We start from the raw sequence: 16,974 nt of genomic DNA, 5'->3' as shown, positions 1-16,974 counted from the left end.
TAATGCCTCGGGGAAGATCGAATGCTATTAATCTTCATTTTTTCGTTCTCCTGCGGAATGGAGGGTGGAGGAACGTGGGCGGAATTACGCGGTTCGTTGACTGCGCGCACTCAGTAGATCCCCCTTTTTGTTTGCGTCAGCCGACGGAAACAAGCAGACATTCAATTTGGAAATGTGTTTACCCCGCGCGCAAGGATGGCTGCCGACGGGAAAATGGCGTTTCGTGGGGGAGTGAGCACTTGTTCACGGCTGGTTTGTTGTTTAGGGGAATGGCTCTGTGGTAAATCATACCGAATTGAATGACGCTTTTCATCGTTTTTGAGGAAAACAAATATCGCTAAAAATGGTTAAAAAAATATTATTGACTGCTGCATCACTTTGTGAGACAAAATATTATAGGCTTCATCATTGGTCACTAACTGTTACAGCTATGTTACAGGCTCATTGAAATATTTCTTCATGTTCACAACCAAATTAGGAAGAGCTTCTGTGACAATTTATGACTGATTAAAATCTCATGTATGTTGAAATTTTCTTAACATAAAGACATAACTACGTTTCAATTTGGATTTTTTAATAAAAACAATGTTAGTTTTTGTCCTCAGTTTAGTAATCGTTTAAACGTGAAAGTTTGTCTTATTCTTACGAGGCATCTAACTTCATTTAGGAGTTAGATTTTCCTTCAAATTGAAATTGATCTCAATACAAACACCAATCCACCGTATTCCTGACTCTTTTAGGGTGTTTCATGGATTTCAGGTGAAATGAATTCGTGGAGGCGATCTGGCGTAGTGGTTCACATCCGTACCGCTTACGCTGAAGGCCACGAGTTCAACTCTCACTCCCAAAATTCTTCCAACGGAATAAATCCGTTGGCCTAAGTTACGAACCAGCCAAAGGCTGAAAATCACTATAATACAGCAAAAAAATTACACGAATTCATCGTGTTATATAACGCTCTGATTTCAGATTTAGAATTATTACAGTACCCGTTGTATGAAACTTTTCAGCAATATTAACAATGTTTCAACTCGAATTCAAGATATGGGAAACTCTCAATGAATTGAGATTTTTTCTAACAGTCAGAGACACAACAACATATATAGACAGTTACCAAGTATGCTATAGAGGTCATCACGTTTGTGATAGTAAATAACATGCAAAATTATCTAAATTTGCATTGAATTTTTAAAATTTTTGTAAATCAATGAATAACGGATAGATATTTCTTCATAAAAGGTCTCATATTTGATGTAAAAATATATGTTGCAAACGATTCAACATGGTTTATCTATATATTTACATTGAAAAGTAAAAAAGGTTCATATGGTATATTCATAATATTTACAGTCAAGTTCATTTACTCACTGTTTAATAATTAACAGCAAATTCGACATGTTTTGGTTAATATTCGAGGATGCAAGCAAGCTATATCAATGAAATGTTGTTTGTCCGTACCTATACGTTTATATTTATCCTTCATTCGCATTTCCATAGCATAGCGTATGTTCTCCATGTTGGGAGCGGGCCACAACAGCGTCTGTATTCCAGGTTAGGAACGGCTGAGATACCGTCCTTCAGGCAGGTTGAGGGCTCTAAGAAGCAACCTGTGCCAACCCGTGTTTTCCCGGGAAAAGGAAAACTACCAATCATGGAATTGAGATCAAGGAGAATTTTATTAATGCGATCGCCTGAGGAGGGCCCCCGGACTGGAGCTGGTCCTGGAACGGGCGTACATGCGAGCGGCCAGCGGCTAGAGGAATTGGTACAAGACCGGACCCCTAGTCAACGGGCTCAGCCCGTAAACCGAGCGCAAAACAGAACCCGCAGCACAAGAAATCACCATGGCAATGCTGCACCTGCCAATGATGATGTGATTGGACGACGTCAGTCGCTCACATTGACAGGCCGCCAACGGCAACGAATCATGTGGACGAGAGAGATGAATGAGTTCGTGATTCGTTGCTATTATGTCTGCACATGATTGGAGACGGACATGTCCGGCAGACGGAAATGTTCAACGAGCAGTTCCCACGATTTGCCGGCCAACTAGATCGGAATAAACTCTACACACGGAGACGAGCGGTTTTATCACACAACATGCTGTCCCCGGCTGAAATAGAGGCCATCAAGTTGGAAGTGCAACGAGGACTGCGTAGAGAGAGTGGAAGATCGAGCGATATGTCGAGTAGCAGCTCTGCTAGGCTGAGTGCATCGTTTGGTAGTGAGAGGCGTGAATCGATTGCACCACCACCGGATCCAGTGGAAGAGCCTAGAGGACAAGAGCCGGCAGATGATCAACAACGAGGTCAACTAAAGAACGAATTGGCTTTCCACATGGATGCAGCAATGACTCAATTTTACGGAACGAACCCCTTAACCCGACACAAGATCCCGAAGTTGCAGTATTCCCATCGACTGACGAGTGCCGTTCAAGTTCTCGACCAGGAAGTTCTACCTGTGTACCTGGAAGTTGTAGAGAACCTAGAGGAGCTGCAATTGATCGTGTATTGTGGGGCTGTAGCTGTTGTACGGACGTTAGGAATGCGCACCTTTCACTAAGACGATAGACAGGACCGCGTACTCTCCAAAAAAACGAAACCTGCTTGGATGAGACGCCTGGAAGGTCGTATCCAAACGCTCCGAGTAAAAATCGATCGACTAACACAGTACATGAGGGGAAGTCGATCGAGAATGCTAATTCGTGGAGTTGCTGAAATTGTGAAGCCGACAGAGCTCTCTGATCCTAATGAAAACCGCATCATTGAGATCCTCGACACCCATGTACAACGGTTGAGTGCGCTATCAAAAAGGTTAAGACGTTATACGGAATGTACGAAAAGGCATGCGGATAATCGTATGTTCAGTATGAACGAAAGGGAGTTCTACAGTCGCATCAAAAAGAAACGAAGTAATTACGATGGTGGTCTTCCTGAGATTGACGAAGTTACCCAGCTTTGGTCAGGCTTATGGGAGAACCCTATTCAACACCGAAGCAACAGGATGTGGCTGGCAGAAGAAGAGGAATATGGAAACGGACTTGAAGCAATGCCTACCGTTGTGGTAGCCGCCTATGATATGAACGAAGCCATTCGATATTGCAGGAATTGGGCTGCGCCAGGACCAGATTTCGTGCACAATTTCTGGTACAAAAATTTCTCTTCAACTCATGGGCGAATGGCAGAGTGCTTCAATAAGGTACTAGAAAATCCCCAAACAACACCGGAGTTCGTGACTAGGGGAATTACTCATTTGATGCCAAAGGATCAAGACACAGCGAATGCAGCGAAGTACAGGCCAATAACATGTCTAACGAGCCTGTACAAGCTACTTACGTCGATGATTAATAAAAAGATTCAAAACCATTGCGATGTTCACGAAATACTAACAGAAGAGCAGAAAGTCTGTAAACAAAATGTGCGAGGCTGCAAAGATCAAGTCATTAACGACGCAGTCATCGTCGGACAAGCAAACCGAAATAAAAGGAACCTGAGTATGGCGTACATTGACTATAAAAAAGCATACGACTCAGTACCACATACGTACTTGATAAAGTTACTAAAAATGTATAAGATACATGATGGCGTCATCAGGTTTATGGAACTCGCAATGGAAAACTGGAGCACTTCGCTTAGTATTACCGACGGAACAACTATGTTGAGTTCCAGAACTCTCAATATTCGCAGGGGAATATCCCAAGGGGACTCCTTTGTGGTTTTGCCTCGCGATGAACCCCTTGAGCAGAGCACTCAACCGAAGCAGCCATGGCTACCATATCAACAGAACAACGACTATAAATAATACCTTCTATATGGACGACTTGAAACTGTTTGTGGAATCAACAGAAGCGCAACATAGTATTCCACAGTGTGTTAGCGACTTTGGTTCCGATGTGCGGATGGAACTCGGAATTGAAAAGTGTAAGGCAGTACAGCTCCATCGTGGACGATTGGTGGAGAGAGTGAAGTGATTCAAGATTTGGTGGAAGGCGAATCCTATAAGTACTTGAGATTTCTGCAACTGAAAGGGATTTGCCAGTCAAAAATCAAGAAGGAAATCCAGGAACAATTCTTGATCAGAATCAACCAGGTTTTGAAAACAAACCTCTGCGGCGGCAAAAAGATCAAAGCCGTCAATACGTTTGCTGTTCCTTTACTCACGTACAATTTCGGGACGCTGAAGTGGACGAAAACAGATTTAAAAATATTTTTTAGAGGCAATCGAGAGAGCAATGAGAGTAACGTTCACTAAGCACCGCATCTAAAGCATCTAAAGTCGTCCATAGAGAGATTCACCTTGCCACGTGTGGAAGGTGGAAGAGATGTCATTGATATCAAAGCGCTTTGCGTTTCCCAGATCCAGCAGTTGCGAAGATACTTCGTAGAAAGTCAGACCCGTCACGATATGTATCGCGCTGTTTGTGAGGCGAACCACGGAATCAGTGCCGCAGTGCGCAGGAGCAGTATGAGCTAAGCTGCAATTTGCAGACTACTGAAGAAAAAATAACGTCGTGGAAGCAAAAAGAACTTCATGGGACGCACCCCCATCGTTTAGAGCAAGCGCAGATCAACAAAACATTATCGAACACGTGACCGGTGCTGGGTGAACTATTTCCTGAGACAGAAGGCCATCCAGGACCGGATAATAGTGCCCAAAAACTGCCGGAAGTACATCTTGCACGAGAACGTTGTCGACTGTTGCAGAAGGTGCAATAAAGTAGGAGAGACGATTGAACACGTCATAGCCGGCTGTGGAGCGCTAGCCGAATCAGCTTATTTCAATCGTCACAACTCGGTTCCGTAGATTGTTCATCAAGAGCTAGCATCAAAACGCAACTTGGTAAATCAGTTGGTGCCCTACTACAAGTATATTCCGGATCCGGTTTTGGAAAATAGCTGCTACAAGTTGTACTGGGATCGCGAGATCATTACGAATGTCCGAATACCAGCTAATCGCCCTGATATTGTGCTGATAACAGACATTGCAATACCGTTAGACCACAATCTACAATCTACGTTTGCTGCCAAGATAACTAAGTACATACAGGTCGGACTCGATTATATATAGTCGACCATTTTTTTCAACAATTATTTTCAAAAATTAAAAGTGAAATTGCGATTATATATAATCGAGTCCGACCTGTATCACGACTTGGCAGAAGAACTAAAACAAATGTGGCATTTGAAAGGCATCCGTATTACACCAGTAGTGATCTCTGCTACTAGTTTAGTTCCACACTCTCTCACGCAATCATTGGGGGAGCTGCAAGTAACAGAGCAGCTTGCGGTTATGCAGAAAGCGGTGATTCTTGGAACGTGTAACATAGTGCGACGGTTCCTGAATCACTACAATTGGAACACGATGATTGTGCAGACACTATTATAAAGAGAAAAAAGAGAAAAAAAAGATACCACAGAGCCTAATCCCCCTTTGGCATTCAAGAAGCCCGGAGTAGATGAATATTCCAGCTCAATGCTGAGATGCCATAACTCTATAAAAATAATAGAATTTGGCATTGTTTCGGGAATTTTTTAATCATTTATCGAATACCCATTAAGATAGTAGAGTCGGCCAAATTGAAAAAAAAATGATGCATGAAAACATTACAACATTTAATAGTGATGCAATTAATCACCATCGATTGGTTCTACACCCAAAAATGGATATTAAGCATAATTTTTGACATCTTCACACATTACATTGCATGATCTTAAACGTTTAATTCAATTTGCTATCCACCCACACTGGTACAGCATTTACAGCTTAGGTTTTCAAGTCGATAGCGAAAGAAAGGCTCGATGAAAAAGGGCAGTGAAGATGGGTCGCTGTCGAAGATGTTAAAAATCAGTGGCTCAAAGAAGCTGCTCTGAGGTGCGCCGGACGAAATACTAGCTAATCCGTACGCGGAACGATCCAACAAAAATAGCCACTGAGACTTCATAAACCAACCGGAAAAAGGATATGCGAGAGAGTGCCTTCGAGAAATCGATGTACACTGAAACTATTTGCCGTAGTTCTATTTCACCAGACAGAGTGGCGATGCGAAAAACTAGTTTAGTTGTAGTAGACCAGTGCTCAATGAAACCATTCCGGGTACCGGAAATGATCGTGAACCTTGACCTTGATTAGGCAAGTCAGCAATGCCACGATAATCATCTGCACATTGTTGGCGGCATACCGCTTCATAGTGGATGGGGCTCATTTGAGTGTTTCCAGTTGATTTTAGCGGGTTTGGCAACGTGAGGCCGAGCGTTGTTCTAATGTCGAATCACTTTTTCGTACTTCTGCTCGTACTGTATCCATTTTTCGCACAGTATTTAACTCAATGGCATCAATTGAATTCAATACCGGTCCGTTTCGGTCAGTTTCAACAGTTTATGGTATAGAACACCAAGCTGATTCCAATAAATATACAGTATAACTTTCGCAGCGTGAATATTTGGACGAACCGACGACGAAGCATGACAGGGCAATCCTAATCGAGCATACATTTTTCCATGACAAGCTTGTTACCATGAATCTATTCTTCATTATCCCTAACGATGCGATGAAGAAATCGAAGAAATTACGCTCAACGTCTATTAGTTTCAGATCATAGGGAATCCAAGTTTCTTTCCTTTGAATCATTTCCAACGTATTAAATCGGCTGTTAATGGCTCGGTAGCTAACTCCTAATGCAGCATCCAGCTCTTCCTCAGTTTTGGAATTGATCCTCATCGCGCTATAGCTTCATTTCTGCATCTCGAAGGTTATGGCCTTCCGTCACACGGACTGCAACATCGCAATCAACGTCTTTGAAGCGATGTAATATATCACGTCGCGTCAGTTCACTTTTAACAGCATCTCTGTATTGCTGCCACCGTTTTCTTCGAATGAAAAAAGAAAATCAATACTTTCATTTAGAACAAAATCATACATTTTCAGACAACAAAAAAAGTCATACAAAAATGAAAGCACAAATGTATCAAAGTGGTCTATTTACCATATGCCTAAACATGGTTCATAAACCAGCGCTTACTGCTGGAGCCATCTATTGACAAACAACAGGAACTGGCAGCTAATCTATATCTATAAAAGTGTTCGTTTGTGTCAAAAACTCGAAAAGTACAGAACCGATGGAGCTCAAAGTTGATCACAATAGACAATCCACTTCAAGGAGTGTTGTTACGGCACAAAAAAAATTAAAAATATGAAGAAAAATATTTTTTTTCATATGGCCATATTGCGTTTCTGAAATTGAGCTTCTAATGAAAATCGACTATTCAGTATTAAATATGTGTTCTATGTGATGGAAACATGAAACGATGAAACGAATTTTTTTTTCTGTCAAAAATCGACACTCTGGGACGGGCCGTTTTTTTCAGAATAGTGCCGATGAAAACCGTCATATCGATTATTCATACGGGACATTCTGCGAAATGTTGATTTGCACGATAAAATACCCTTTGCAAAATATTAGCTCATTCGGACTTTATTTACTAATGTCGCAGATGTCTAAATTCAAGTTTTCTGAAAATCGAAAAATCGCCCAAGGGGGAAGTAAAGAAAATCGGGTTTTTCATAAATATTGTTTTTGATGCGAAATGTCTCAGAATTGCACGAAACATCGAGGTTTACTATTATCTCGAAAAAAAATTTTCGGCACTTGGTCGTTTTATCGTCTGAAAATTAAATTTTTCACGAATAATTTTTTTTTCGAGATAACAGTAAGTCTCGACGTTTCATGCGTTTTCTAAACATCTGGCATTAATTTTTTTTTTGGGAACCCCGATTTCCTTTGCTCCCCCCTTGGGTGATTTTTCGGTTTTCAAAAAACTCAAGCTTTGACGGCTGTGCGACACTACTAAATGAAGTCCGATTGAGCTGATATTTTGCATAGGATAGTTTTTCGTTGGGATTTAACATTTTTAATCAAGTTCCCGTTGAAAATTCGAGATGGCCATTTTCATTGGCACTCTACTATCCACATAATCACTGGTGCTGCTGCATAATTATTATATTTTTATAAATATTTTATAAATATTCAGTTTTCTTTACGCGGGGGATACGTATCTCGTAAAAAAAACCGCGTTAATTGGAAAATCCGCGTAGAAAAAACCGCGTTAATTGGAAAATCCGCTTAAAAAATACCGCGTTAATTCGAAAATCCGCGTAAAAAAACACGTTAGTTGGAAAATCCGCGTAAAAAAAACCATGTCACCTAATGATAGATATCGAATGGGACTATTCTTACGTAGAACGGAAGTAAAAAGTCGATTGTTACTCGCTTCCGAAAACGCGTAGTTTTTTCCTGCAATTTCGGCGGGTATCGCTTAAAAAAAACCGCGTTAATTGGAAAATCCGCGTAAAAAAAACGCGTTAATTGGAAAATCCGCGTAAAAAAACCGCTAAAAAAACCTGGGTGTACGAATAATTACGGAAATTTTTTAGTAGAAGGAAATTGTAAATGGCCATTTAGATGATCAATCAATGAAGATTTCTGTGATTGAACCCACCAACGCTCGCTTAGTAACAAAACGTGAATGTTCGAAAAAAAAAATCATATCAAAACATCAATTTTAGGTGAAACGAAGTTCCCGGGTCAGCTAGTATTAGGCTGTCAAAAAAGTTCTGCGGTATTTTTTTTTTGAATTTTCATTTGTTCATAAAATTAGTTACAATCATCTGTTTTAAGTCAAATATGCGCCGTTTTGTTCGATGACTTGTTCCCAACGAGATGCCAACTTCATAATACCCCTGTTATAGAAGCTCGCTTCCTTATTGGCAAAAAACTCGGATAGCCAATTTTCACAGGCCTCTTTTGTGGCTAACTTCTGACTACCTTGCTCGTTCGCCATGGACAAAAACAGGTGGTAGTCACTTGGTGCAAGGTCCGGACTATACGGCGGATGCAAAAGAACCTCCCATCCGAGCTCCCGGAGCTTCTGGCGCGTCACCAAAGAAGTGTGTGGCCTGGCGTTGTCCTGATGGAAGACAATGCGGCCTCTGTTTATCAAAAATGGCCTCTTCTTCATGAGTGCTACATTCAAGCGGTCCAGTTGTTGGCAGTACAAGTCCGAATTGAGCGTTTGGCCACAGGGAAGCAGCTCATAATAGATTATTCCTTGACAATCCCACCAAACACATAGCAGAACCTTCCAGGCCGTTAATGAGGGCTTGGCCACCGTCTGAGCCGCTTCAGCGGGCTTCGACCACGACCGTTTGCGCTTCACGTTGTCGTAAGTGACCCACTTTTCATCGCCAGTCACCATCCGCTTCAGAAACGGGTCGATTTTGTTGCGATTGATCAGCGATTCACATGCGTCGATACGGTCAAAGATGTGTTTTTTGCGTCAACATGTGTGGCACCCATACATCGAGCTTCTTTGTGAATCCGAGCTTCTTCAAATGGTTAATAACGGTTTGATGACTTATCCCCAGCTCTTGGCCGATGCTACGACTGCTACTATGCCGGTCTTTCTCGGCTAATTCAGCGATTTTGTCGCAACTTTCGACGACAGGCCTTCCGGAGCGTGGCGCATCTTCGACGAACTCTACACCAGAACGAAAACGTTGAAACCATCGTTGTGCGGTGGAAATGGAAACTGTATCGGGTCCATAAACTGCACAAATTTTATTGGCAGCTTGAGATGCATTTTTGCCTTTGTCATAGTAGTACTGTAAAATATGTCGGATTTTCTCTTTATTTTGCTCCATATTTGCGACACTATAACTCACGAACGACTTAACCAAACAAAACACTGTCAAGGACTATATTATACCTTTCCAACAAGCTATAGTATGACTCGATACAATGAATACAACTAGAGCTACGCGCTTACAACGACACCTCGCGGAAATACCGCAGGACTTTTTTGACAGCCTAATATATTGGGCCTGATTCTCGAATACACTACGAATACACTTCACGGTGGAAACGGTATGAAACGCATTCGCGATGACAACGGCACGGTGTCGACATCTGGATGCGAGATTAGTTTCCCACTAAATTTATCATTATAATATCAAATTATCTTCAGATTAAATTTTTGTATGAGATTATTATATCACATGAAGAAAACAAAGTTTTCCACGCACATTGAATACCAGTTCGATACAAAGAAGATAATTTTCATTAATGATTTTTTATTTGAAAAGTGCTCATTCTGCCTGAAAACTCATCATTATCTTCGACACTTCACTAACTCGTGAAACGTAGTTCAATGGCGTGCCGTTTATTTCGTTTCCACCGTGAAGTGTATTCGAGAATCAGGCCCATTATACAAATGCTGTTCCAGAATGGGAGGGTGACACATTTTTTGTTATTTTAATCTAATTTAATGTTATAAATCAGGATGTCTAAACATGTTCTAAAAATCAATTTTGGGTGTTTAGAAAAGATATTTTAGTCTTTTTCAGGAAAAAACATTACGAATGCCTGATTTTAGGTGCGACCTTCAAAAATGTTTGACGAAGAAGAGACCCGAGAAGAGAAGCTTTTCATATGTGTATTATGGGAAGTTCAGACGTACTTACTTTCGATAAAAAACATTTGGGAATGCTTTTGTTTTGGTTTCTAAGAAACCTGTATATTTTTTGAACTATTGTCTAGGTTCTATGTTTCGCACCTCCTGTATCCTCCATTTGCTTATCATAATTATACGAAGTTTAAGAAAAATCAATGAAATGTTTTATATTGGTAGATTGACAAGATAATGAAATAGTTCATAGAAATTTATCTTTCTTTTAAATCATAAACTGTCCTTTCGCGTGTTATCTTTTTAGAATATTTGCAGGAGGTTTGGAAAAAAACAATTTCATATTTTATAGGAAATTATTCCTTGTTTTACAAGAAACACTGCTTTTTCATTTCTATATTGAACTAGCTGACCTGGCGAACTTCATCTCGCGCAAAATTGGTTTCTTGATATGAATTCTTTCAAACATTTATGTTTTCTTATTAATCAAAAGTTTGTGGGTTTTATCGCAGAGTTTTTTGTTGAGTAATCTTCAAATTGGCATTTTTAAAATATTCTTTCACTACAATTTTCCTATCACTTCTACCAAATCTCGTCATTACAATTTCTTTTTCAGACACAATTTCTACACAAGATGAATTTCATGCCGATTCGACTGGCCATTGGCAGCACCTTATCAGTTAGCAGTGAAACGATGTGGGTGTAAATAAATTGGTCATTTAAGCAACTTTGCATACTTGAAATATTCTAAAATGAATTGGACTACTTTTTTAAAAAGACCAAAATTGTTTTCATTATTTTTTACACATATTAATAACTCAAAAACTATAATACCTTCAAAATTCTGGCCAAACGACATAGGACTACGTCTTACATTAAGGGTGCCAAATCAGAAAACAGGTAACGTTTTTATGAAATAAAGTTAATGTTAATAACTATTTTTGCTGCGAACGGATTTTAACGATTTGCATACCAATCGAATCGGAAATTTTCGAGGATTTATTTTATATGCTATACATTACAATCCCATAGTCTGTATATGGTTCAAATTGCCTTATCCAATGGCTTGCGATGCGGCGTGTGTAACACGACATGTTCGACAATATTGGGACAACTATGTCATTTATTGACAATTATAATAATTCACCAGAATAATGGAACAACCAAATTATTGATTAGACGTGTGTTCGAAGCTTGTTGATGTTAGATGATGAAGATGCCTCTCGTTAAATACTCAGTGTAATGCGTGCATTGATATAAAGAAACAAATTGTGACATATAACCAATTAGTGAATTGTTCTCGCAAAAGCAAGAAATAATCGTTGCTTCCAGGGTACGTTTATGACAAGGTATCCTGGACTCGAAGTGTGACACGATTCACTTATACACTCTCAACTATGACATCTTAGCTTTGACGGAAAGCAGCGATCGCAATACTAAAAACATGTACATTTGCTCGCTGCACTTCAGTCCAGATTGTTTCATTCATATCGATGGCTTGGAAGTACAATATCGTCGAAAACTGATACAAACAGGTAAATTTGAACTAATCCATATTATAGTTACAATTATTACACACAACTGTTTATATTTAGCTGTTCCTATTGTCAGAAAGGCCAACGATTCTCATGCCTCGGGAAATCAAAACCGGAAGGCTCGTCGAAAGGTCTTGATTGACATCAAGCAAAGGTTGAATCCATTAAAAACATCCGTAACTTCCGCAGAATCGGCCCGGTTTTCTAATGGGAGGAAACATGACTATCCCGAGAGGGATATTCCGTCAAAGGAAATCGAGAGCAGCGCCATCAACATCTCCAATGAGAAACCTAGCGATTCGGCCGGTTATGATAGTTTAATTCAAGCACTGCGGCAAGAAATATCGAAGAACTACAGAAAGCTTCAGGCTAAAATCCAAATTGCCGAACCACAATTTCCCCTAGGTTTTGATTAGAAAGAAAACCTAATTGAATTATCTCTACGCTGCAATGAATAAATATATACATTAAGCTAAAATAAAATAGAAATAAACTCATTTAGACAAATTTATTACACCATCCGATGATACTTGCAAAGCTAACACGTCACAGCCTCACTACTATTGATGCGCTAGTCAGTCCAGACTATCTTTTCATAAACGAACCCTGCATTACTTCTAGAAATGATTCTACGAAACCACGCAAGCCATTAAACCTTTTCAGGGTCCCCGGAACTATTTACTTAAAAGTTATTTATGAAATTTCGACGTATTCGCAAATAATATTCGAAATTATAAACCAACAAATTAAACAAAAAGATTGCATAGTCCCACGTCCTAAGCGGTCGTGTGTCGGATACAACCCCTCGATTTTTTTTCCTCAGAAATGTTTCAAGTAAGTATTACATTCTGGTTTATATTTTATTCCAGTAAATGTTCCATTCGGAAGAATTTGTTTCGGGTGGATAGAACTCGGATAAATGCTGAAGAAGCAAGTTCCCTGTGATGCAATCGGAGTTCAGCTTAACATGTTCGTCTTACCCATCGTTCCCCTATGCTGTTCCGTACTCAAATTTCTGTCACGAGTTTTCGAAGCCGAAACCAAACATATCTTAAGGTGAAGGTGGAAGCTAGCCATTGTAGTAGTATAGGTAAACCCACGTGTAAAAATGGGGTAATAGTGTTTGTGAGAGAAGAGCAAAGCACATGTAAATAGATCAATTCACTTATCAGACTGTGTGGCGCTTCATTGACACGAGTCTTTGAATACATTTGAAAAAAAATAACAATTCAATACTGAAGTTAAATGTATGAACGATATGTTCCGATGAACGATTGCAAACATAAATATATATGGAAGGTGCATCTGAATATGAAGTAAAATTCTGATTATACGCGAGCGTAACATGAGCAAATTTATAACACATGCGAATTGGGGCTCTTTTGATATTAACAAGTTCTTCCGCATAGTATCGATGCTGATAATTCCTCAATTTTTTTCCTTCGTTGGTCGTATTGTTTTCACATATTCACGTTGGAGAGCCTTAACCCTTCTCTTCGTTGGCCGAGACATTTAGATTGAATGTAATACTTTTCCGTTTATTGTTTTTGAAAGCATAGGGAGCCGTGGCAGTGTTCCGAGCTCTGCAATACAATTTTCTTACCCTATGTTAAAGTTGCTAAAACTAACATTATAGACCCATTAAACGTAAAAATAATGATTGTATTGATATCAACACAATTTTATCCTATTGATTTTCATAACATGAAACGCTATAACTCAGGAATAACATTTTATTGAGTGGTTTTGATAGCTGTTTCGATGATGTTGTCTGGCATCAGTGTCGAAACCAATACATAGCGATGCTTTCACCAATACAAACAAAACCATTGCCGAAGATTGAAAAATGAAAATTTAACTTTCAGAGCACTTGCTCGAGTTTTCCGACGTTTTTCACTATACAGTGCGACAGCAGGTGAAAATTTAATATCTTGTGAGTAATCGATTAGAGTTTGGTTGATATTACTTCATGGGACGTGTGCGAAAACGATCATTTTCTTCACACTGTTTCGCAAAATTATTGATTTTCGGGCGAGGGGTGAGGGAGGGAGATGAAAAAAATGAGCGCCATTGTGGCAGCCATTTGTGGCTAGCTTCCACCTTCACCTTAACTGTAGAAAACATTTTACAATTGATAGCAGCGCATCTAACCATTTTCCCGCCTTTGGTTCATCGCGGGGGGTTCAATAACATCTAGTTGAAGTGCAGGTAGATTAAAAGGAAATCTGCGCTTCGCGTGGAATAGTGCGAACCTGCGCTCTTTAGTTTATTGTAAACAAAACGTTCCGTCTAGCGATAGGACAATTATCGAGTCCCGCCGTAGCAATGGCTGCCCGGCTGGGCGATAGTCACGTAGGTCATTTTCCGAACAGTGCTCTCAAGTGTTTACTCCGTGTTTTTCCCTCACACCCCTGGGGTTTGAATTGGTGTGTACACACAGGGAAAGTAGTTCTGACACATCCCTGCTGTTGCGCTGTTGTTGTTGCTCCACGTTCAAAACAATACGATACGGAATTGTCAACGGAACAGAGTGTAAGTGATTGTTTACTATTTGCGTGGGGATTTCGGAATGACTGGGCGAAACTTTGTCGGATGGTCAGAGCTAATTAGTTGCATCCTAGTTGACTGACTGGTGCGAGCAAAACGTTGGATATGGACGTGTGCTCCGATATCGAAAATTACAAGCAAGCAAACAAAGTGTCAATCGTCTTATCAAAATTAACTTTGCTAGATATTTGCTTCCGCTGGTTACCGGAGCACATTTCACATTTCTAGAACAAGTAACACAATCAATCAGTTTTGGACAAATAGCTACTGTTTGGCGCCCATGCAATCTGTCTATGTTCCCTTTTTTTCTTGGCCCATCCGCCCATCCCTGCGAGCACAATATCGGGACTGCAATCCCCGAATAATCTTATCTAGTGCAACCGGATACCTTATCCAAATTACTTGCTAAATTAACCAAAATATAGATAAAATAACGGTGCTAACGTCAAACCCAAACGAAATGTGCAAGGTTCACACTCGGTATCTCCCCGCGCCGTACAATTTTGTTTTGCAACATCGCGCGTGAAATTTACGAAGTTCCCCTTCTAACCGCACCCACAGAGCATTCCCACGCCGGACGCAATGCCGTGTCTGCGTCGCGGAGGGTATTTAGGTTTTAATTTATTTCAACGCGTTCCGTGTTGTAGGTTATTAAATCTTCGGCCGGAATGAGGTTCAAACATTCAATTAAGTTGTAATTTTTTAGATTAATGAGACGCACGCGTCCGTTCGTGGACGGTGTCGAAGGCGTTTCCAGGCTATTCCCGGGCGGTGGCGGTGGTTTATTGAATTTTAGAATGATACATTTCGAAAAACAGAAATGATCGATAGGTTTAATTAGCCGTGTTGGTTTCAAACGATGGAAAATAATTCGAAGATTGCCGGTCGCACTGTTGATAGCAGACAAAGCCCAACTTCGGATGTGAAAATCCTCGCGCAAAGCTAGTTTACAATATCCTGTAGTGACAGGGTAGTGCAGTAGAATTACGATACGTCCTGCCGAAAATGTAAAATAGTTACCCTCGACGGGGTACGGGCCGTTGTCCAGTGCGAACATATCGATAACCGGTGCGCGCGAGTTGGCTACCGGTGGTCATTGTTGACAGTGGTGTTTCTCGGACTGATAACTTCCTGCTCGCTGCTGCTGCTGCTGCTGCTGCGTTGTCTCGAATAGTTGATAACGATTTTCGTCCGCGCGACGGGTTATGGTTAAATATTAACTGAGCACACATTTTGTGCTGCTGCTGCTGCTACTGGAATTCAGAGCCGGTCCACCTCGAGATACGATGTTTGAACAGGGAAATTCAGCGCCGACAAGAGATTGGTTTCAGTATTATTTGGCTATTGCCTGTTCGATAATTATTGGCCGCAGGTGATTATTAAACGTTATATAGGGATGGTATTTTGGGTGGGGGAATCATTATGATATCGTTAATCTTGATATATGTAGTTGGAAAGAATCATTACGAATGATGATTAAAATGATTAAACGCCATGTCAAATCGATATAGTGGTTCTCAGATTTTTATGAAAAGACGTAGATTTGTTCTTTATCGCAAAATATTAGACTCGTATGTTTTTATTTTTTTCATTAGGGTTTCATGGAAATGGATTTTAGGGTGATCCGAAAAATATGTTTTTTCGTCTTTTTCTCAAAAATAATTTTTTTCGAAAATTCAGATGATCGATATATCAAATTAAAGCCAATTACTTGGCCTTTTTTTGGAAAATTTTACGCTTGCCAAAATTTTGGATTGATTGTATTTGTTTTTTGTTGATTTCGTGGCATTGGACTAGAGCGCGCTATATGTTTATATATTTTTCTTTGAAAGATGAGGTTTTTTTTACATAACATATCCAAAAATCAGAGATGTGATTTTTTTTCGTTTTATGTTATGAATTTTCAAATTTAACCGATGGTAAAAAATCAAATTATTACCCCTTTTCCCAAAGAAGACTTTTTGGAAAATATCATAACTTATGAACAACTGGACTGATTCAGATGATCGACATATCAAATTAAAGCCAATGATCTAGTGTTATATGAGAAAATACTACATTCACGGAAAATTTGTATTTTCCCCTTAGTAATTATTGATTGTATTAGTTTTTCATAGTTTCCTCGGTTAAAGGTAGAAGGGGCTATATATAGTTTTATATTTTTTTCTTGAAAGCTGAGGATTTTTTACATAACATATCCACAAATCAAAGATGTGCCTATTTAAATTTTTAAGTTATGATTTTTCAAATTTAACTTGTTTCCAGTCTTTGTTCAATATTTCTATGCAACTAGACTAGATATATGTCAATACATTGTTTCGCAAGTGTAATATTAAAATATATATATATATATATATATATATATATATATATATATATATATATATATATATATATATATATATATATATATATATAAATATATATATATATAT

At 39.5% G+C, this 16,974-nt stretch overlaps 1 protein-coding gene across 1 annotated transcript in view; it reads right to left on the bottom strand.

The window, feature by feature from the left end:
* The window catches only part of LOC129762932 (pituitary homeobox homolog Ptx1), a 149,687-nt gene that overhangs the window by 2,997 nt on the left and 129,716 nt on the right, over nt 1–16,974 (bottom strand). The gene's annotated exons all lie outside the window — the stretch shown is intronic.

Source organism: Toxorhynchites rutilus, chromosome 1, assembly GCF_029784135.1.
Source record: "Toxorhynchites rutilus septentrionalis strain SRP chromosome 1, ASM2978413v1, whole genome shotgun sequence".
Classification (NCBI taxonomy): Eukaryota; Metazoa; Arthropoda; class Insecta; order Diptera; family Culicidae; genus Toxorhynchites; species Toxorhynchites rutilus.
Note: the sequence above shows the minus strand (reverse complement) of the source record. Positions and strands in the feature narration are given on the sequence as shown.